Source organism: Urocampus carinirostris, chromosome 8 (genome assembly GCF_059441175.1).
Source record: "Urocampus carinirostris isolate Australia breed hairy pipefish chromosome 8, RoL_Ucar_1.0, whole genome shotgun sequence".
Taxonomy (NCBI): domain Eukaryota; kingdom Metazoa; phylum Chordata; class Actinopteri; order Syngnathiformes; family Syngnathidae; genus Urocampus; species Urocampus carinirostris.
The window spans coordinates 38,725,359-38,749,107 of record NC_142356.1 but is presented as its reverse complement, the minus strand read 5'-3'; the positions used below and the strand labels follow the sequence as shown (position 1 = coordinate 38,749,107).

General features: G+C 40.9%; 1 protein-coding gene across 2 annotated transcripts in view; it reads right to left on the bottom strand.

The window, feature by feature from the left end:
* Positions 1 to 23,749, bottom strand: part of grin2bb (glutamate receptor, ionotropic, N-methyl D-aspartate 2B, genome duplicate b) — a 181,610-nt gene that overhangs the window by 146,490 nt on the left and 11,371 nt on the right. The gene's annotated exons all lie outside the window — the stretch shown is intronic.

Sequence of the window (23,749 nt, the reverse complement as noted above, 5' to 3'; positions counted from 1 at the left end):
ACAAAAGTTGGAACCTAGTAACACATTTTTCCTCTGGTAGATGGATTTGCTCATTTTTGTATGATTTTATTTATTTTTCAAAAAAAAACCAAGATAAAAATACACTACTTGAAAACAGGTTAAAATGTAGTAAAATCCCAAATGAGAGAAAATTATAAAGCAAAAATAACAACTTGCAATTTTATTGATTTACTACCAATAATAATGAAATAGTACCCACAAAATGGATTATCAATTTTAGAACTGTGTTACACTAATATATTATAAACGCCTCTATTTATTTCAATATACAGTAAAACCTTTACCTATTTCAAGCCTTGATTTTTTTCATACAAACAACTTTAAAGTTAAGCAGCACAGAATCCCCCCAAAATACACACAACACAAAAAATGCACGTTAAAAAAATCTACTTTTTTAGTGCAATAACAAATACACTATGATATAAAAGAATAATACTTTCTTTACATATTTCAATTGAAATACAGGATCCCTGAAAAACACAAAGAATACACATTTTGAAGCAAGAGGAAACAAAGTGAGAGAGATTTTTTTTAAAAAAGGAAAATAAAAGGCACCTCAAAGTTAATAATAATTTGTGGGGAGCTGGTTTCCGCCATTCAGTTCAAAGATCAGAGAGATGTGCTTTATAGCTATTTAGGGTTGATTTGGGTGATTTGGGGAGACCAGGAACAGATTAATTGGTCTTCAGTTATTCTTTATGGGGAGAATTTATTCAAGATTGGAGAAATTCTAGATATGAGCTCGATATGGAACAAATTAATCTCGTACGTAGAGGGGCCACTATACTGTATATAGCAGGGGTTGGAAATATATGGCTAATAGAGCCGTTACGTTCACATACGACACATCACTTTACAAGCCTCCGAGCACATTTCCTCCTTCTCAGTTGTTTCCTCCTCCAAGCCAGTCTAAAGTGGAGCACAGACCTATTATTTTGTATTATTACTATTATTTACAGCTCCTTTATTAGCCGCCACAAAAAAGCACGGCGGAGAATAAAAAGAGACTAGCGGAAGGAGTGTGGGGAAAGGGGTGAATTTGTGAGAGATTAAACGTAAGTGGAGAGGGAGGTGACAGGCAGGAGAAACACTATTAGTCATGGCTTGTTGGGAACATAATGCTATGAGAGGGTTGCAACTGCTGCAAATGTGTCTAAATGGGGAATATCATTACTATATGAATGTCTATTCGATTTTTGATACAGTGGCCCAGCTGCATACGAGCTATTCTAGTTACGAGAAATTCCAGATATAGGATAACTTTCAGGCAAAAAAATATTGCTTGACATGCAAGAGAAAATCCAAGTTTCCACCATACAGACCTGATCTTGCGATCTTGTGTAGTGTTTTTGTAACCAAATTAGATCAACAGTCTCTCGTGTTCTCCACTCCTTTATCAACACCCATACACCTCTGTTAGCAACCTCCATCTACCATCAAGAAAGTCTTCATAATTACCTTGAATTTTACTTCATATTAGTATATTTCTATGTTAATTACCATTTGAATGTGTTTGTAGTGATCAGTAAGAAATGTGTATTTATTTTACATGACATGAGGCTTACCAAGAGGGAGCTGACATTGTTTTCCACCATCTTACTGCCAAGGGTACTCACAAAGACTAAAAAAAACCCACACAAATGGCTGGGCAACAAAAGAAAAATAAATGTGTTGCGGCTTTATCGCCGTAGTTTGTATTTACTCTTTTTAGTCCTCCTTTCCAATTGCACAACACAAAACAGCAACATTCAGTGGTCAAATAGTCAAGTCAAGCCAAGTCATTTTTATTTGTATACCCCTAAATCACGAAGAGTCTCAAAGGGCTTCACAGATTATTACACTATATTACACAGACTATTTTTCAGAATATTATTATACATTCCCTTGCTCTGGAGCCGACAAGAAGAGTAGGTTATTCATATGCTATAGAGTAGAAGTGAGTTTTAAGCTTAGATTTAAACATTTCCACTGAGGTTGCAGATCGGATCTCAGGGGGAAGAGCATTCCACAGCACCGGTGCCCGGATGGAGAACGCTCTCGAACCAGCAGAACACTTCTTTGCTCTTGGGATCACCAGAAGACCGGCACTCTCAGAACGTAGGCTTCGGACCGGGACATAGGGGGAAATATTACACAATGTCCCTTTAAGTAGTGAGCACCCCCCCAATTTAACCCGAGCACCCCAAAAATTAATAGCATTTTTAAACCCTTTTTCTTAAAAAAGAACAGGATAGGCTTGAATGTAATGAAAAACAGTAGCTAAAATATTTTTTCAAAAAGTAAAACAAAACAAAAATGTGAACAACGCAGTGTCAGAAATACTCCACTGCCTTGAAACGCCCCGCTCCCCCTTTTGCTGACCTAGTGTCACTTGCGGCATAGCGGCAGAGTCTGTGGAGGCTCCCGTGTATTATAGTGAGAGTATGTTACAATGGAAGCCCAAGAGTGCCATATCCCTTCTTTTTTTTTTAAAGAAGGGTTCAATGAACAAAAATGGCCCTAAAACAGTTAATTAATAAAAGGGTATTACAATGAATATTTAATTGATAAAAATAGGCCCTTTTATGATAGAAGGTAAAGAATTTTATACATTTGACTATAAAGGATTTTATATGATTGAATACAAATTACATGTATTGAGTTTGATGCAATAGATATTCACTGACTGGGCTTTAGTTCAATGTCAGGGCAGGCTGTTCGAAATGCACAATATTTGGTCTAGGAAATTTAGATAACACGACTCGTGGATTTGCTGACGCAGAACGACAGGCGCGGTTGTGGGAGAGCCGGACTTCAAGGCGCGCAAACAACTGCTTGGCACGTCCATGTGAGGAGACGTAGGCTAATAAGAGAAAGCTAAAGGACTTCAGATGGGGGCTTACACACACTCCAACGTCACTTCTTCGGCCGTATCCTGAGTACACTTAGTTCTTCTGTTAGGAAAAATAAACATCCGACCCCGTGTGAAAATGTCAGCTTTCCTGGTCGTTTTTCTCTCAAGAAACGAGCGTGCATAATTGTTGGATGAAAGTAGGTCGTGTTTGGTTAATGGAGTCAGATAACAATTCGAACAATTTGGTAAACGGTATATTTTGATAGTTAATTCCCAACAAAGGCCGTTAGCAAAATACTGTGGTTTGATTAAAACGTTATCATGATTGAATATTACATGTTATATCTCTTTAAGTGAAATTTAAAAAAAAAGTTTTTAACCAGCCAGACACTTCGGGGGCTTAGAACCCCCAAAGCTCTGAACTTAAAACCGCCCCTGGTTATTACAGTGCGTCAGTACAGCCATCATCGCATACTAGGTATGTAAGTAGTTAAGGCCATTATCACATGCCAACAGTTAAATTGTGGAATTTAGAATATTAATAATTCCAATTTAGAAAAGTTATTAAAAATTTGAATAGCTCCTTTTCCTATCTCCTTTGCATTGAACAAAAAAAAATCGGGAACAAAATTAGCAAGTGCCATTTTCTCATGAGGTTAACATTATGCAGCGTTTGGAAAATCAAAACATTCGTTTATCTGGCTGTCAGTTTTTAGCCAATTTTTTAAGTTAACTCTGAGTTAGCCAATCTTTATGACAACTGCAAATTGTAATCGTAAACTAACCGAATTCTCCACGAAGACAGAAGCCAAGCGAGGGAATGAAATGAAGGAGGAGGAAGCGAGTGGGAGGAAAGCAACGGAGAGCAGAACAGAGAATAAATAGAGACATCCACAAAAGAGACGGAGGTGGAGGAAGAAAACGGCAAGAAGGAACCAAGAAGATGTGTAGGGAAGGAGCTGCAGAGGAACACAAAGCACGCCAAAGATTATGAAAAGAGGACCTTAATGGCAAGATGACAAAGAGGTTAAAGAAGGAGGCCCGAGTGACTTTTTTCACAAAAAGTATGTGGTAAAAACATGTGAAACATGGAAAGGGAAAATTGGATTCATCAAATGAGAGAAACGATCCTCTGAACAGAAATCCGAGATATAAGTGTGACAAGAACACAGTTGCCGTATGAATATGTATGTGTAACAGTTGTGCTCTGTTGCTATAGTTACAATTCAAATGCGCTTGCACAACACGGTGATTGACGGAAAGATACAAATTTTGAGTCCTGTTGCCTCGCTTGCCCAATACCGTGACACTTGTGTTTTATGTAAGGTGGTTTTACGACATCAACAACGAATTATATCGCGTAACCCAAAATTCGCGGTGTTCATGCATTTGTAGAATTACCGTTTGGGTCATTCTTACAATTGGGTGCTGTTTCAGCGTGGTAACCTTCTTGACAAGCCAAGTCATGCTAACTTATATAACCCTTGATCACAAGAAGTCTCAAAGGGCTGCAGACATCACAGACCATTACAGCCATCCCCTGATCTCAAACCTACAGTTTTATATTTTTTTTATTTTACAGCACTTTGATTTCCATTTTTATGTATAAAATTAAGAAAAACTGATTTCACATGAACTGAATCTGCGAAACAACATAGACAATATGATGATATTAATTAGCGATTCAGGATGATTGCAATTTTTACTACCAATAACTGAACTTCTATAAATTTTTACACACAACTTATTTTTAAACTGAATCCTATATTTAAAAACAAAATCCTGCTTCCATCAAAGACTATATAATTACAAGTTATTGTTATGAGCACCATCTCAAGGTTTCTTCTTTTTCCTCATGTTGAGGTTATTGAGTTTTTCCTTGCCCTCATGTTGGTTTCAGATCAGGGGATGGTGTAATAATAGTCTGTGCAATAACCTGTGCAGCCCTTTGAGACTCTTTGTGATTAAGGGCTATACAAATAAAAATGACTTGACTTGACTCTTTCTTACACTCTCGTTTTCTTTTCCTTCCCAATCCAACTCTTTTTCTCTTCTTTCTTACCATTGTTATTTTCCTTTTTTTTTCTCTTTCTTTTTTCCTTCTACTTCCAATAATGAACCTGGTATTAACACAGTAAAGACATAGTAAATAGTACAAGTTGTTATTTTTAGAAATGCAAATCCAACTAGCATACCTGTCAACCTCCACAGCTCCATGCCCTAACAAACTGCATTATTTTCCCTTACAAAATAAAAAATAAAATTACACCATATTTTTTTTCAAACATGTTTATTTCTGTAGTTTAACATGTTATATTGTACATGTGTTTCGTTATATCATATATATTGTTAATTAACATTTTGTTGCGAGATACTGAGTTGCTCGACATGGTTTATTAATAAAAAAAGTTCAAAAATTAAGTACGTAGCTTGGACGTTCACTGTAGAAGGAAAAAATACATGCATATATAATTAAGTAGAATAATACATTTTGTTATTCAAATTATTAATTCATTTTCTGCATTCAATTATTTTTGGTAATATACTGATTAAAGGGATAACCACAAACCTGTCTTTTTTCATTTTCTCCTTTTATACTTCCTTTTTTTCTTAACTTTTTACAACATAATAATTCGTAATATAATGCATTAAAGCAAGTGAGCCGTTTGAGAGCCGGCTCTCTTTAATGAGTTGTGTAAAAAGAGACGGACTTTCACTACACAACTACCACGGAATCATGCATGATGGGAAATCCCCAGGCGGCAGACGCATGCGCACAGTAGCATCAAACCGCTCACTTCATTTGCAACGAAAAAAATTATACAGAGATAGAGGCTACCGCGGCAAACTCGTTTGACTTGATTGATTTGCCGTTTCGTGATCGTCGGTGTATACCGGATGGTACCCATAATTGACAAATTTGCGTTTTTCCGTACAGATTTTCTAATACGTCGTACACGTCTTAAAATGCATAATAAACGTACTTTGTACGGCAAAAACGTATGTGTTGACAGGTATAAACTAGGTGTCCTTTGCGCTAAAAAGTAGCAAAAAGTAATTCTCTGCTTGAAAAATGTTGGACACTGCGCGTCTAATCAGTTCCACAATGTCATCAAGGGCTACCTAATGAATACTTAATAAACGGCCGGCGCCGCAAGTTGATCGTTTTTACTGCTAGACATTTGACCCCCCGGCGAGGAACGCATTGATGAATGCTGACGGCATTTACGTAGCAATTAGAGACACATATAAAAAAATGTGAGTGGCAGCTCCACCCCCCTCAGCCTCTTCTCGCGGGTATATGTCGGATTTTGCGGTAGGCATGACCAAGCGGTGAACCCGGCACTTTCAACCCGATAAGCGCAGCGTAAACGGTCCGTGAAGAAGGTCAAGAGCTGTTTGTGGTTTTGCTTCACGACATCTGAGCCCTCGTTATGGATTTGTGTCTGTTTGTGCGATATGAGGAGACGGTACGTGCACTTAAATGCATCGCGGGCGCCCATCGTTGACATACTCACCAACACTACCGCTTTGCGCAGGGATGGCAAACTCATTTGAGCCACATGGTACGAAAAAAGAAAATACTCTCGCAGGGGCCGGACTGTTAGATTAAAGAGAAGGAGAGATCGATAGAGGGGGGTGAGAAAGAAAAAGAGAGAGAGAAGGAAAGAGAGGAAGAACTAAATAAAGAGAGGCAGATATAGACAGAGAGAGGAAGAGAGCAAAAGAAAATACGAAAGAAAGAACATGAGAAATAGAGAAAATGGGAGAAAAAGAGAGACAAAAAAAGAAAAATGAGTCAAAACAGAGAGAAAAAGATTAAAAAGACAGAGGGTAAGAGAAAGAGAGAAAAGGGAAAGAGAACAAGACAAATAAAGAGAGAAAAAAGAAAGGGGTAAAGAAATAGAGAAAGACAGAGAGAACGGAAGATAGGAAGAAGAAGAAAATACTAGAAGAAAAAAGAGAGAGTAAGAGAGAAAGAAAGAGAGATTTGAAGAGGGAGAGAGAGGGAAAGGAAAATATATTAAATACAAAAAGAGAGAGGCAGAGAGATAGAGAGAAGAGATAGAGAGAGAATGAGAGAAAGAGTCAAAAGAGGAAGAAAGAGAAAGACAGAGAAAAAAGAAAAAGAGAGGTATTAAAAGAGGTATCAAGAGAGTGAGAGTGAGAGAGAGAGAAAGAGACAGAGACAGCAATACAGCTCTAGTTGCTTTGTGAGTGGCGCCAGGCTTTGTGAACTTATTTCAAACTGCAAGTCATTTTTCTCCTGTGCTTCTTTCAGCGCTGTCTCACGAGCTAAATTGAAACCCTTGGCGGGCCTGATCCTGTCCATGTTTGACACTGATAGCTTCATGCATTAGATTATCACTTTTCTCCCCTTATAAAAGACTATTTATTTTTTTTAAAATCCATTGTTTTTATCAATTCTAACAATAACCAAAAATTACACGGGACTAGTATTTGAGTCTACGGCTACTTTATTTTAAAGCGAGACTTGAAGTATTTGTTCGTAAATAAACTGTCTCAATGATTGCATTACATTTCCGGTGAAAATTTGCCACTTGCGCTTTCAAACAAGCACATGCTTGTTTCTTTTTAATATTCTGGAGTCGGAATTTGATCTGTGCATAGAAAATAGAGTGTGCGATAGAATCTCTAGGTTAGTTGGACCCTTGGGGGCTTTGGAGGGATTAAAAAATACCTTTTTTTCCAATTAGGCACAGAGAACATTAAGAAATTAGAACCAGCTTCGGACCGGGACATAGGGGGAAATATTACACAATCGAACTCAGGTGACCCAACAAAGAGTCCATCCAGTGCGCTAGCCGAGCGTCCTTTAGACCGAACGCGTCCCACGATTTTAAACGTACGTAGGCGCTCGTAATCGGCCCCTTAGATATCCCTCTGGGTTTTGAGGTGGTGGGCTGCGCTTAACACTGCTGCACGTGAACGGCATTGTGGGTAATGCGAGCTGACAGGCATATCTATTAAGGGGGCTCCATTTACATTAAGTGGGTGGTCAGTTGCAGGTAAAGGCAGCTCGTGTGTCAACTCTGCTTACTGAGAACATGCAACATAATTCATACGTAATCACAAATCATTTCAAGGCTCATAAAAGCCCTTTAATTGGTAGGATTTGTGCACATTCTTCACGGCCAAATTTAAGCACTTTCAAGGGCATTTTTTCGAGTTTCTCAAAGGAAGAAAACCAGCGCCAATCGAAAGAAGTTTTTTTTTTTTTTTTTGACTTTGACGACTAAAATAAAGTCGCTATCTTGTTGCTCGCACATATTTTGAGCTGCCCTATGATCTTTTATTTTTTGTGTCAACGGCTGCTATAAACTCACATGAATTCCTCCATTCTGCTTCAACAATGCACGCACAGCTTGGCTATGTTTCACTTGTTTATGAACACCGAAAGTGTGTTGGTAATAAGGGTTATAATTGCGTTCAATACAGAAGACAAAATAAAAGAAAGGTATGCATAAAGAGCAAGAAAAAAAAGCTAAATTTTGACTAATTTTAATGATATTGAAGCAGAGTGCATTAAATCTTTCAATCTTAAAGAATGCTGATCCTGTGCTTTTTGTTCTACTTTTTTCAAACTATATTTTGTGCAGGTTTTTCAAAAGACCAGTGTCTAAATTAGTTAAAATAGAATTGTAAATAGTTATTTTTATTGTATTTCAATGACTTACTTAGGGCACTATTGTTTGTTTGTTTGTACATGATTCAAATTGAATCGTTTCTCCGGCGCCGTCACGAATGGCAGCCACTCCAGCAGCTCCCGTGTTATTTTCGATTGTTCTCAGTTATTTTTGATTGTTCTCAGCTTAGGGATGCTGCTGGAAAAGTGAATTTCCCTTCGGGGATGAATAAAGTATCTATCTATCTATCTATCTATCTATCTAGAGAGTTAATATTTTCCATTTGTATTCCATTGTTTTGCATTTTCAGGGATTTGTGTTCCACCTTAATTCTGTTCAGCTAAAATATTTTGTATTTTATAAATGTCTTTGTCTATCTGTGAAAATTATATTTATTTTTCAGGGATCCCTGAAAAACATATGAAGTTACCAATTACTAACTAATTTGGTGCTTTGATGTTTTGTGAAAAGCGCTCGTTTTGGGATCAAGAGGTCTCAGGTTCGATTCCCGGCTCCTCCGAGTTATATGTCGAAGTGTAAAGACACTGAATCCCTAATGCCCCAGATGAGCAGGTAGTTGCCTTGCATGGCTGACGCTGCTATTGGTTAGTCATTGTGGGGTAAAAGGGAAAGTGTAAAGCACATTGTAAAGTGCTTTAGGAGGTCTTCATTGACTTGAAAAGCGCTATATAAATGCAGAACATTTACATTTACATGATTAAAGATAATATATCATTAAAAGAAACATTCTGAGGAGCCGTTTGGGAGCTGAAAGAGCAGGCCCTTCTCAGTGAGCCGAGCCAAAAGAGCAGGTTTTCTAAAAACAGCTTTCCTGGGCGGCGATGCATCACATAACAATGCCATAATGACAAGCCAACAGATCTTCATTTATTGTGTGGTCTACAGAGTCAAACTGCCAAGAAACATGGCAATGACAACAATTTTAAGCACTTTACTCAAAATTCAAGCATTTTCCTGACCTTTAAAACACAACATTTAAATTCAAGCAATTTTATGGATTTTAAGCACCCGTACGAACCCTGATTAATGTCCCATCTGCATGAGGCAGAATAAAAACCCGTTGAATGAACGTCGTGAATGAACATTTGGCATTTTCACAACACGTCCTCGATAATTTAGAGACGTTCAGTGTGGTGTAACATTTTTAATAGGTCAATTGTCAGCTGTTGATTGTGCTTATTAGCGTTTCACTAATAAGACATGTTGGTTTTTTCATTGCATTGCCCAAGAGGTCCTCATTATGATGAAGTGAGGAGACACTGAAACAAACTGAATTAGGAAAGGGTATTAAAAATAGATATGTTCATCTGTATGACTGTTATGTCGTTATTTTTACTTTGGAAAGACACGATTATAAAACGCTACTTTCGTAGGCTTTGAACCATGAAGCGAATACAATGATGCTGCCAGTTTATGGTCAGGTAGGGCGTCAGGTAACATCAACTCCGTGCATATATCAGTGTATAAATAAGTTTTCAGAAGCATTGCCCCTGAGAGCCAAAACTATTTTAAAATGTTTGGCGCAGCTCATCAGTATTGTTATAAGGTCCCTGGGAATGACTGCAGTATGAAAATTCACCTTTAGATGGCAGAGTGGCTTTGATCAGATCACACAATTGGGAGCCCCCACTTCCAAGTTCTGCTTCCTGCATGCGGCGAATGAGAGTGTGTAAGAGACACCCGAGTAGGCGTAGTCAAGCAGTGTGGTGATAAATGCAAAAACATACAGATGCTTCAACTGAGATGATGAAGTATTTTCAAAAACTAGTCAAAATGTCAAAAATTGGCTGGCACCCGCTCTTTCCATTTGAGTAGAATGCCTGGCATTGAATAAATTAAAGGAGCCGTGTATAATATTCAGTCAGAGAGAGAGAGAGAGAGAGAGAGAGAGAGACAATATCTTAAAAGTAGGCTAATACCAAACAATTGTATATTACTCGTACACTCATTGACTTGTGCAGGTCTTAGAAACAATTATAGGCGTCTGAGAACATGCCTGTTACAAATGGGACGTCAGAATCTTGGGCTTTTTTACAATGTTGGTTTTGGTGTCCTGTTAGTTCTCTCATACAGCCACCTTTATTTATTTTATTTGTTGATATCATTATTTAGAATAATAGAAGTGAAAGGGGAACAGAAAAATGTGAAAACAAATTGTTACAAATATGCTTTTGAGAGGACAAAAATAACAGTAAAAGTGAAACAGGTGGCTTGCAAAACTTTTTGGCCCCCTTGAACTTTGCGACCTTTTGCCACATTTCAGACTTCAAACATCAAAATATAAAACTGTAATTTCTTGTGAAGCATTAACAATAAGTGGGAAACAATCATGAAGTGGAACACACTTTATTGGATATTTTAAACTTTTTAACAGATAAAAAACGAAAAAGTGGGTGTGCAAAATTATTCATCCCCTTTACTTTCAGTGCAGCAAACTCTGTCCAGAAGTTCAGTGAGAATCTCTGAATGATTCAATGTTGATCTAAATGACTAACGATGATAAATGGAATCCAGCTGTGTGTAATCAAGTCTCTGTATAAATGCACCTGCACTGTGATAGCCTCAGAGGTCTGTTTAAAGTGCAGAGAGCATCATGAAGAACGAGGAACACACCAGGCAGGTCCGAGATACTGTTGTGGAGAAGTTTAAAGCTGGATTTGGAGACAAAAATATTTCCCAAGCTTTAAACATCCCAAGGAGCACAGTGCAAGCAATAATATTGAAATGGAAGAAGTATCAGCAAATATACCAAGATCGGGCTGTCCTCCTAAACTTTCAGCCCATACAAGGGGAAGACTGATCAGAGATGCAGCCAAGAGGCCCATGATCACTCTGGATGAACTGCAGGGGTCTACAGCTGAGGTGGGAGAATCTGTTCATAGGACAACAATCAGTCAATCCTTTATGGAAGAGTGGAAAGAAGGAAGCAACTTCTTAAAGGTGTCCATAAAAAGTGTTATTTAAAGTTTGGCACAGGCCACTTGGGAGACACACAAAACATGTGGAAGAAGGTGCTCTGGTCAGATGAGACGAAAATTTAGCCCTTTGGAAACAATGCAAGACGTTATTTTTGGCGTAAAATGGGCACAGCTCATCGCCCTCAACACACCCTCCGCACAGTCAAACATGGTGGTGGCAGCATCATGGTTTGGACCAGCTTTTCTTCAGCAGGTACAAGAAGATGGTTAAAATTGTTGGGAAGATGGATGGATCCAAATACAGGACCATTCTGGAAGAAAACCCGATGGAGTCCACTAAAGACCTGAGACTGGGACGGAGATTTGTTTTCAAACAAGACAACGATCCAAAATATAAAGCAATAGCTACAATGGAATGGTTCACCAAAAACATATCAAGGTGTTAGAATGGCCAAGTCAAAATCCAGACCTCAATCCAATTGAGATTCTGTGGAAAGAACTGAAAACTGCTGTTCACAAATGCTTTTAATCCAACCTCACTGAGCTTGAGTTGTTTTGCAAGGACGAATGGGCAAAAATATCAGTTTGTCGATGTGCAAAACTGATAGAGACATACCCCAAGCGACTTGCAAGTACGAGTGAGATATTTTTAACATGCGACCCCCAGCTAAAATGAGTCACTTCTGTTCTAGATTGCACAAGATTCAAGGAAAAGGACCCAATGACCTGCCTTACCCCCTAATTGCTCGGTTTCGACCCATGATTTTGTGTCCATTTGCTAACAATGACGTTGGTGGAAAAAAAGGACGATTCTAACGCCCAGCTGAGAAAGAAAGATTTGAAATGTTTGGTGAATGACAACAAGTGGCAAGTGCCTGTCAAAACAGTGCCAAACTCGGAGAGCTCAGTCAGGTAATCAGCCGTCATGCAGCCGTAATGACTCCCTGCCTGCCTGAGTGGAAGCCGACACGTTTTCTATTTACAGACTCTGTAATTAATCAATTCACAAAGTCAAACTGACAGATCGTTTGCACTCAAAAAAAAATCTCAAAATGGCCGCGTAGGCAACAGACTATGACAACTAAATCATACCTTGGAAAGACAGGTTGTGATGGTTACTAATAAATACGTTCTGATCTAGTTGTCAGAATTACTAAAATTATTTGGGATGAAAATAAAGAATAGGGCGGGATAGGGAGAAAGATTACAACTGTAATGCTTCCTAAAACCAACATTTTCTGAAAATAAACCTCACAAGATCCACATATTGAGTCCTCTACATGGTACAGCAGGTGTGTCAAACATGCAGCCCGCGAGCCGGATCAGGCCACCAAAAGTTTGACTTCGGCCCGTGGGACACAGAGAAAAGCACAAGGGAAAAGGATAAAGCCAAGCGCCAAAAGAACTGTAGCTGTTTTTGTTTCTCTTCCTTTCTCTCTTCAAGTTAGAGCGAGTACATCACAGTATCAGCACTCTTTGTGTTCAACAGTTCATTTAAGGGTCATGCGAAATTGGGTAACATGGCAGCAAGTAACAGTGGGCATCTTATAGAGACGCCAGAACACAAAAAGAAAATGTTACTTCACTGATGGAGTTCTATAATTGAATACACTTTTGTCCAGTCAAGAATCTTCCCTTGGCTAATGAGAACCACTCTATATGTCCTCTGTCGCACTGAGGCTGCCACGGCTCTTTAAATAACACTATAAGCTCCTTCAGTCCAGGAGAATAAACTAGACAAGGCCGTGCAAATACACGTTCACGTAGATTCTAATGGTAGCAGTGTAATAATAAAAGGCATGCAGAGGGAGGGCGAAACGGAAGGGTTGAGGACCCGGCTATTCCCTGGGGTCTTCATTACCTCATTCAAGTAATTTATTTCGTCGAGCTTATGGTACATCTACTGCTCGGGAATTCATTAACTGGCGGCTGGTTCCCTCTGCTGCAACGCGGGGCCTTCTAACCCCTCGGTGAGGCCCGACCAGCGATGTTCCAAAAACAGCTTGTCGCTGTTGTATGATTTATATATCATAGGTGCTCGTGTTGAATTCTAGTCAAAGCAATGTGAATGTAACATAGCAAGATTCGAAAGATTGCTAAAGCATCCCAAGAAGTCATAGAAATGTTGAATTTTCCAGGCAGTGAGAACCCTCAACCTGAGCCAAAGCTTAGATTTCGTAACATTTACACATCTCCAGGAGCAATAATATAAAACTGAAAGCGCATAAAACCACTGCAAAACCTACCAAGATATTGGCGTGCCTCTAAACTTTTGGCCCAAGCAAAGAGAAAATCAATCAGAGAAGCAACCGAGAGACCCATGATCAAATTACATGACCTGCAGGACATGTAATGGGACAATTTGAGCATTAGAATAGTCATACTCTGCTTAAATCTGATCTTTTTGCCATTATAAGCATCCACATGGGTTACAAAAATATCACGTGGAGCAAGGTGCTCTGGTCAGATGAGAACAAAATGTATTTTTGGGGGCGGAATGCAAAGTGTTATGTTTGGCGTAACACTGCACATCACCCTGAAAACACCATCCTCACTGTCAAACATGGTGGTTCAGCATCATGCTCTTGGGTTGCCCTTCTACAGCAAGGACTGGGAAAATCTTTAGAGTTGATGGGAAGAGGTATTGGGCCAAATACAGGGCGATGCTGGCAGGAGATCTGTCAGGGTCTGCAACAGACCAGAAATTGGGGTGCGGGTTTACCTTCCAAAAGGACAATGTGTTATGTATTGGGCTATGCCAAACATAAAATGTTGAATAAATTGAATTTCTTTTCACAATTGTGTCTCACATGTTGATTTTTTAAAAATATTTTGAATTATTATATCTTTAAGTAGGGCAGCACGGCGGCGCAGTGGTTAGCGCTTGTGCGGCACAGTTCATGTCGTGGGAACCTGTCGTGGGTTCAAATCCAGCTCCAGACTTGCTGTGCGGAGTTTGTATGTTCTCCCCGTGCTTGCGTGGGTTTCCTCCGAGGACTCCGGTTTCCTCCCACGTTCCAAAAACATGCATTTCAGGTGAATTGACCGGTCCAAAATTGTCCCTAGGTGTGATTGAGCGAATGAGTTGTCTGTCCCTGTGTGCCCTGCGATTGGCTGGCAACCAGTTCAGGGTGTCCCCTGCCCACTGCCCGGAGATGGCTGGGATGGGCTCCAGCCCCCCCGCGACCCTAATGAGGATAAGCGGTACGGCTAATGAGATGAGATGAGATGAGATGAGATATCTTTAAGTTGGAAACCTGAAATATGGCAATATGTCAAAACGTTCTTGGGGGCCTCAAGTCGCAGTAAAACGTTTCTTCCTACGAGTGTGAGTAAACCATCCAGGTTGTGAGACAGGAAAAACAATCACTGGAGTTAAGTGATTCCGTTGAGTTTTGTTTTATTCAGAATATTCCCATGACAAATGAAATACAGAAAAAAGGTCGTCGTCAAAATGGGTGACAATCACTTTTATACTAGGAGGACAGGCTATGACAGGTACGAAGGTAGTGGAAAAATCCTTAATTTGAACAAGCGCTTTGTCTAAAGCAAGCTTAACAAGTACAAAGACCCCTTGCGCTTTGGTTAAGAAAAGTAAGAGGAGCACAAAGAAGTTGTGATCGCCAGTTGGTGATTCATGGATTCTTATTGGGTTCAGGAAGCGGCAAAGGCGGCGTTGGGAGAGAACCCAATAGCAAGGCTGCAGGTCCGGTCTACTGCTATGGCTAGGCTAACAACTCGCTTAAGCCAACCATGCCGACCCTGTATCTCACCAACGCCAGATCCACTACCCATGAAACGGATGACCTGGAGCTACAGCTCGTGGGAAACCGCTACATTCGGGACGGTTGTAGAGAGACCTGGCTCAAATTGCTTTCTTTTGCACTTAAAGGAAAAGCCCTCCAATCTCATTTTGCTGTTATAATATGACAATTAAGAACATTTATACAACTGCAGTTCTGTGTTTTTATTTGTATATCTATAGTTATTATTTGGTTAAATTTGTATATGCTTACTCAGTAAGTTTGACGCTTGTGGGGCTTTAATGACGGTGCAACGCTACTTTTTTAGTACCCATTAACTTTGATAACCGAATGTACCAGCTTGGTAGCCTAGATGGTAGGGCGCCCGCTCCGAGACTGGGAGGTCGCTGGTTCAAGCCTCAGCCGGGTCATACCTAAGACTTGCAACATTGGTACTCATTGCCAAGCCTGCTTGGCACTCAGCATTAAGGGTTAGAATTGGGGGGTTTGGTCACCTAATGACTCCCAACACAGCAGTTGGGTCTAAAATGGCTGCGCCCTGTTTGTCTGCCACTGCATCCGCTCGCTACAGTTTAACTGTACGGGTCAGGTGTATCGACATTTCGTTCTGTGTGCATGGTTACAAAGAATGACAATAAAAGTAAATTCTTCTTCTACTGATAAAATTCAAGGGCTTCTCCTAACTGTGATATAACATGAAACGTACAAAATATTTTCTCACACAATCAGAAGTGATACCCCAGTCTCAGGCTGGCGTATGAAACCCTTTTTTTTTGTGAGCCCATTTCATCTTGGGCTCCCGCTCCTCGCAGCTGTGGCCTGAACGATGTTTGGCTGAAGAGACGGACAGATTTCTTTATTCACAGTGACAACACGTCTGCCGTGGGACACATCTTCTGCTTTAATTTTTGTCGTGACTGCGCAACACTTTAAAATCTGCTGCCATGGTAAAAATCCATCCATCCATTATCTGCACTGCTTATCCTCAGTACGGTCGCGGGAGTACCAGAGCCCAACCCAGCCGTCTTCGGGCAGTGGGCAGGGGGACACCCACTGGTTGTCAGCCAGTCGTAGGGCACACACAGACAGACAACTTACTCGCTCATTCACACCTAGGGACAATTTGGACAAGCCAATTAACCTGACATGCATGTTTTTGGAATGCGGGAGGGAACCGCAGTGCCCGGAGGAAACCCACGCAAGCACAGGGATAACATGCAAACTCCACACAGGAAAGTTCGATCTCAGGCAGTCCAAAGTCGAAGTCAGAAGTTTGAACGTAGTGCGGTTGTGAAACCGCAAAGCATTGCGTTTTTTTGAAGGTTTTGTAGTGAGTAATGGAGTTTTGGCCAACCACAATTGTTACTGTTCGAGTTTTAAAAGCGCCGACTAATCAGAGGCAAGTTTTAATAACAGCAAAAGCCAATAAACACGATTCAAAGTTTGCAAGCACCACACTATGCCACACCCACCGTGTGAGCTCATTGAGAGTCATGGGGGACTCCATAAACTTAGTCCCAAAGTGAACAAACGAGAATGAAACGAAGCTTGCACCGTTGAAGGGCGGTACATCACTTGTTTGAACCTATTTTGGTTTAGACGAAGCGGACGTGGAACAGAAAAAAACGCCCGTTGCAGAATTTGCTTTTGCGTAGTTGCTAGGTCCAAAGGAAACTCAAGTCATTTGTACCAGTACCTTAAAAATTATCACGGCATGTAAAAAGGATTACAAGTAAAAGACGAAGAAGGTGCATGTACAAAAGGACTGAGAGGTAAACGAACCTCCATCAAAGCGGCATTTGCGACCTTCACACCGAACGAAAAAAGTTTGCAAAGGCACAAAAATATAACCAATGCTGTGACAAGCTAAAAATGTCTGATAGTGTTCAACCCCAAATTGCATAATGGATTACAGGTAACACTTTTTTATTTATGTTAAGTTAATAGGTGAAATGATATAATAGGAGTAATAAATCGTTGTAGCAGTAGTGTTAATAAGTTAGCAGGAATTGCGGGTTTGAATTAAGACTTGAATACATTTCTAGCAGTGATGAACATGGTACATTTTATATTACACTAATTGCAGACATGTCATGTTTACAGCCTTAAAGTATGTGGATTATTTTTAGTGTGCAATGTTAACCTTTTCATAGTTTATTTTTGTTATTGTTTACTTTGTTTGCTTTGGGTTATTTGCACTAGTAATACACTGGGGAGCCAAGGGGGCGCCAGTCTGCAAAAGTTTGGGAACCATTGGTCTAGGTGCTAGGATTTAGATGCCCGGGTTTAGGCGCCTGGAATTTGGCGCGTGGGTTAGAGGTTAAGAGTTAGAAGTTGGGGGTTAGGAGTTAGATGTTAAATATAATGTGTTAAGGATTAATGTCTTAAGAACTAGGAGTTAAGGGTTAAGAGTCAGGGATTAGGATTCGAGGGGTGGTAGTTAACAGTCGGTGCAGCATGGCGGAGTAGTGGTTAGTGCATGTGCAGCACAGTTCTGAGGTCATGAGGTCATGAGATCGAACCTCCTGTGTGGAGTTTGCATGTTCTCCCTGTGGGTTTCCTCCGGGCACTCCAGTTTTCTCCCACATTCCAAAAACATGCATGTCAGGTGAATTGGCCGGTCCGAATCGTCCCTCGGTGTGAATGAGCGAGCGAATTGTCTGTCCCTGTGTGCCAAAAAAACTGCCAAACACGCTCTCTAGACAAAAGCTAATTCTTCAGCACATGTTTTTTCACTGTGTGTCATTTTATGATTTAATCAAATGTATGAAATGACAATAATGCCAAATCCTGTGTCCCAAATCAATGAGTTTTGAGGCAATATTTTTCCATTAAAATGTCCTTAATAACGGTTTCAAAACGATGTGCATGCAAAGTTCTTTTGTAAAAATGTCACAAATCACTGCAAACGATAAGCATATAGTCATATTCACTTTCGGTGTAGACTGCACTGAGCGAGAGAGAGAGAGAGAGAAGAAGGAAGTGCCTTGCGCTGTGAGCAGGGATCCGCCCACCTGTACTGCTCACCCAATCAAAGTCGTTTGCCAGCGTTTTTATTTATCAGTTTAAATGATTTCTTATCGAACTTCTGCGTTAAGTTGCTTTGGCTTTAAATGGACCAAAATCGGGATGAAATCACTTGACTTTGGAACGCCACAGAGAGATGTGCAATAGTTACATTTTATTTCGGAGCCATACGTACTCATGAAAAGAGACATATATGGCTCCCGAGCCATAGGTTCCCTACCGCTGGTTTAGGGGGTAAGGGTTAGGAATTAAGTGTTAAGATTTATGAGGTAAGGTTTAGGAGTTAAGGTTTAGGAGTTAAGGGTTAAGAATTGTGGTATAGTAGGTAAAGGTTAGGGGTTATGGGTTAGGAGTCAAGGATGAGGAGTTCAGGGTTAGGAGTTAAGGGTTCTAAATAAAGATATAGCATTTAAGTGTCAGGGGTTACGTGTTAGGGGTTAAGTGTTAAGGGTTAGGAGTTAAGCGTTAAGAGTTGAGATTTAGGAGGTAAGGTTTAGGACTTAAGAGTTAACGGTTAAGAATTAAAGTTAAGAGGGTAAGGGTTAGGGGTTAAAGGTTGGGAGTTAAGGATTAGGAGTTAAGGGTTAGGAGTTAAGGGCTAAGATTTAGGAATTAAGGGTTAGAGGTTAAGAGTTCGGGGTAAAGAGATAAGGGTTAGGAGTTAAGGGTCAGGAGTAAAAAGATGCGACAGGCACTGCAACTGGGGAGACCCGGAACCGTCCGCCTTGTGAATGAATAAATGAATAAATAGATAAATATTTTAGCCGCATCGTATTGTAAGCCACAGTGTTTAAAATGTAAAAAAAGAGGCCTTTAGTCCTGAATTTATGGTAATTCCAACAGGCAAATCGACACTTTGCAAAGTGAATTGATCAGAGATTCTAACAGGTCAAACAATTGTTGAGTGGCATTCTCTATAAAAGCCTTGCAATTGAATGCAATTCAGCCAATTACTTAGAGCTCGCAATCAGATCATCTTCCCATTTTCGATTACCTTTCAAGAAGCCCGGCTTCGGGTTTCTGTGCCTGGCTCAACCGAACGGTAAAAAAACGTCTTTTGTGTTGCACACGTTGCAGAACTGTCCTACAGATCTGGCGAGCGCTGTTTGAGGCAGCGTGGGTTGAGGCGGCATTGGGCCCCTATTGGGCCCCCTCCTCTCTATTCTTAGCTCTTCCTCCTCCAATTGCAGTCACACATGACGAGGTGTAGGGATTGCGAGGTGGAATTGGAAAGATTTGCTCTCGCTTATCTGTTGTCTATTTACATTCAAAGAAGGAATGCAACAGAAGTACTGTTCTTGTTTGTAATAGCGCAGACCCACAAAGCCATAAAGGCTTTTTTTTCTACAGAGCGCCACACAATATATTTAAAGACAAATAAATAATAAAACCGCCAATTCTGTCTCCAGACAAAAGCTAATTTCTTCACAGCATTTTTTTTTACTGAGTGATCTTTAATGGTTTTCATAAAATCTAGGAAATAATAATAATAATAATAACGCCAGAGCCTGTGTCCCATATTAGTATAAATATACCATTTAAAATTCAAGTCCCTTCCTCAATTAAGACTGTTGAGGCTTATTTTGTCTGTCATTTTTGTCCTAAATAAGTTTCGAAACAACGTGCAAGCAAAGTTCTTTTCTAAAAATGTCACAAAATACTGCAAACGAGGATACCAACATATCCAGTGCAGACGCCGCTGGGCAAGGAAGAAAGTGCGTGCGTCCTGTTCTGCATATATCTCTGCTCATTCGTACTGCTTACCCAATCAAATTGCTCTAGGTGCTTTGCTGGGTAGCTTCTGGGTAAAACGTTTGCTTTGGATTAAAGTTTGTTCTGTGAGATTATCATAAAGGGTCTCAACAATGAACCAAAATTGTTGAACAAGCTTCCACATAAAGGACTTGTGTTTTACGTACGTTAATGTATATATTTTTTGCATGTTTTTCAAAAGATCTGTGTCTAAATTGGTTAAAATAGAATCATGAAAGAGTACTTAGTTTTTCATATTATCATTTATTCATAGTACTAAAGAGTTAATATTTTTAATTTATATTTTACTGTTTTGCAATTTCAAGGCTTTTGTGTTGTTGTTTGCTTTTAAATCTGTTCAGTGTGAAAGAAAATCTATAATTCCTTATTTTACCATTTTTATGTAGATCTGTGATATTTGAATTTACATTTCATGTGTTTTGCAGGTATCCACTGCAAAACACATGAGATTACAAATTACTAAATAAATAATTGGGTGCATAATTTTTATTATTACTGATAACATAGCATTAAAAGACAAAAACAAAACTGAAGAGACATTTGGGAACTGAAAGCCGTCTTTTCTCAGTGCGCCAAGCCAAAAGAGCCGCTTCTTGAAAAAGACCCAGAATTCCCAGGACTAGTCTGATAAACCTGTCCTCTTAGACACAAGGCTTCACATTAACAACACTATAATGAGGATGGAGCCACCATCGGGGTAATTTTTACACACTTTTTTACGCACTTCATTTAAAAGCGTGGTCTATCAAGTCAGACTACCGGAAACACAGCAATGGAAATAATTTCAAGCATTTTTAAGCACTTCACCTCAAATGCAAGAATTTCCCTGACTTTGAAAACACAACATAAAAATTCATGCATTTTAAAGGATTTCAAGCAACCGTACGAACCCTGTACATAAAAAGTTACAGCCAGTGTTCTTATTCTGGAGTCATTTATTCTCCACTTTTTTGCCGAGCCCTCGGCTCGCCTCAACAATGTCTTTTAGTCATCTCTGAGTAAACAACAACAGCAGGCGCCTCAGCACCTGCAACCCTTCCCGACTCAATCAACATTTGTAAAGCTGTTTACACGTGGCCTTCGTATCCAAAAGTGACTCATCAGACCGCGTGTGGCCAACCTCTTGTTGCTGCTCGCTCTCACTCCGTGTGTGTTGATCTCATCTGCCACCCCTTTGCACACCAGTAGTGGGCGGATCCATCCAAATACTGATATAATCGATACAAAGCTGGCCCCTAGATAGGACTCATACTATTGTCCAGGGATCGATACTTTGCTCCTCCACCAATTTCCACAGTATGTAGAAAGTGCAGTTCTACTCTACCCTCAGCCAGCGCCCTTGGCCATTCTCAAAAATTATGCCCGAGCTGGTGACTGACGGGCATACTCTTAGCAACTCTCCCTACCTGTCCATCTTGCTTCCAGCCAGAAATGAGGGTCTAATCTATGCGCCTAAAATGAGAGAGGCAAACGGAAAGCGCGGCGCTATATGGATTAATTTTTTCCACCACAGGACAATGCCATGTGTAATATTGTGGTAAAGCGGTCTGCTACTGTGGCAGCACCAAACATTTACATAAACCAGTTGTTGTCAACCCAAAATGTTGTTTCATGTCGGACAAAAAAAGCAAGATTTGAGCCACAAAAAACTGATAAGCTTTATATAAGCTTTATAAGGAAGGCAACACATTTAAACTACTTTGAAAATCCTGATTTGTGTGTGCGTGTGTGAGTTTGTGTGTGTGTGTGTGAGTTTGTGTGTGTGTGAGTGTGTGTCCCGACGGATCACCACCTTATCGTGGTGGGGCACTTTGTGCGTCTCCATGACCCCTAGAGCTATCTCGGCGGGAGTCTCGTACTCCTGGCAGGGTTACCCAAGCCGAACAGGTCGAAGGGTAGAGTCCAGACTAAGAGTGATCCCAAAAGCTGGTGGCGGCACGCTTTGAGGCGGTTTCCCACAGACCTGGATTCCGGCAGCCGCCTGCAGTTGTAGGAAGATGCCGGTCGTCTAGGGTCTCCCTTGCCACTGGAACCATCTTCTTTACAATCAAGATAGTGGCGTTGGGGAAAGCGCACCCCTTACGCCACTTTAAAAACCATCATTGCGCAGGTATCCTCTTTTACCTGAGTCTCCGACCACAAAAGTCTGGCGGCGATGGAGTATCCAGTGACGGGAGCAGGTTTGAATGAGCTGGAAGCTCTTAGCTGGAACTCTGCACGTCAGCGGCACAGGGCAAGGGTCGTTAGCAGCTGGGATTGAGTGGCAGCTGTTTCAGGCAGACCCCTGTGCGTCTGAGCAGCACTATTTAGTGGCCGCACTGCCCACCCCAATTGGGGAAAGGCCTAGAAAAGGTGGCCTAAAGATTGCCCACTCAGCACAGTACCCGGACAGGAAACCGCGCCTGTCGGGACATTCCACTATGCGGTCGAAAAACAATAGCATTTAGAATTGCAGCATGGAACATAAGGACACTCCTGGACACCAGTTTGAACAGACCACAGCGCAGAACAGCACTCATTGCCAATGAGCTGAAGCGATATAATGTGGATGTGGCAGCGCTCAGCGAGACCAGACTCCTTGAGGAAGGCTCACTCAATGAAGAGGGGGTGGGTTATACATTCTTTTGGAAGGGATACCCCATGGGCGGACACTATCTTCACGGAGTTGGTTTTGCAATTAAGAACACCCTACTGCTGAAGCTCACAGAGTCACCAGTGGGTGTCAGTGAAAGACTAATGACTCTTCGCATCCCACTTGCAAAATGTAGACATGTTACATTAGTTAGTGCCTATGCACCAACACTGCCATCGAATGATGAAGAGAAGGATCGCTTCTACCAGGCACTCGATGACATCCTCAGTCACATCCCGAGGAATGACAAAATCATGCTGCTTGGTGATTTCAATGCAAGAGTCGGAAAGAACTTGCAAAACTGGAATGGTGTGATTGGTGCCCATGGCATTGGAAAAGTTAATTCCAATGCCATGAGACTTCTTAGTCTGTGCGCGGAACATAACCTTACCATCACAAACACCATCTTCCAACAAAAGAATAAATATAAGGCATCCTGGATGCATCCCAGGTCCAAACACTGGCACCTGATCGACTACGCGATCGTGAGGAGGGCTGACCTGAAGGACGTGCTCATTACAAGAGCTATGCGTGGGGCAGACTGTTGGACCGACCACCGCATGATTCTGACAAAGGTCAGAATGCATGTCCGGCCCCTAGCACGTCAGGGTGGTTCAAAGAGGAAGACACTCAACTGTGCCAAACTCAACTGTGCCAAACTCTCCAGTAGCGACACCCTTGACAACTTCCGTTGCTCTCTAGCTGAGAGGCTGGCAAACATTGAGCAGCTGGTCATGTCAGAGGCTGGGATGGATGAGAAGTGGACCTATTTATCTACCACCCTCTTTGACACTGCAGCCCAAACCGTTGGTTTTAAAACTAAAAAACACCAGGACTGGTTTGACCAGAATGCCGGAGAGATCTCAACCCTCCTGGACAGAATGCACAAGGCACACAGAGCCACCCTGAACAACCCACAATCTCAATTCCATAAAAAGCTATGGCAAGCCCTTCGTTCCGAGGCCCAGAGAACTCTCAGAAAACTGCAAGATGAGTGGTGGATCTCAAAAGCCAATGAAATCCAGTCTCACGCTGATAGAAGCGATATGCACAGTTTCTATGATGCAGTAAAAACCATCTATGGCCCCAGAAACTGCTCCCTGGCACCTGTT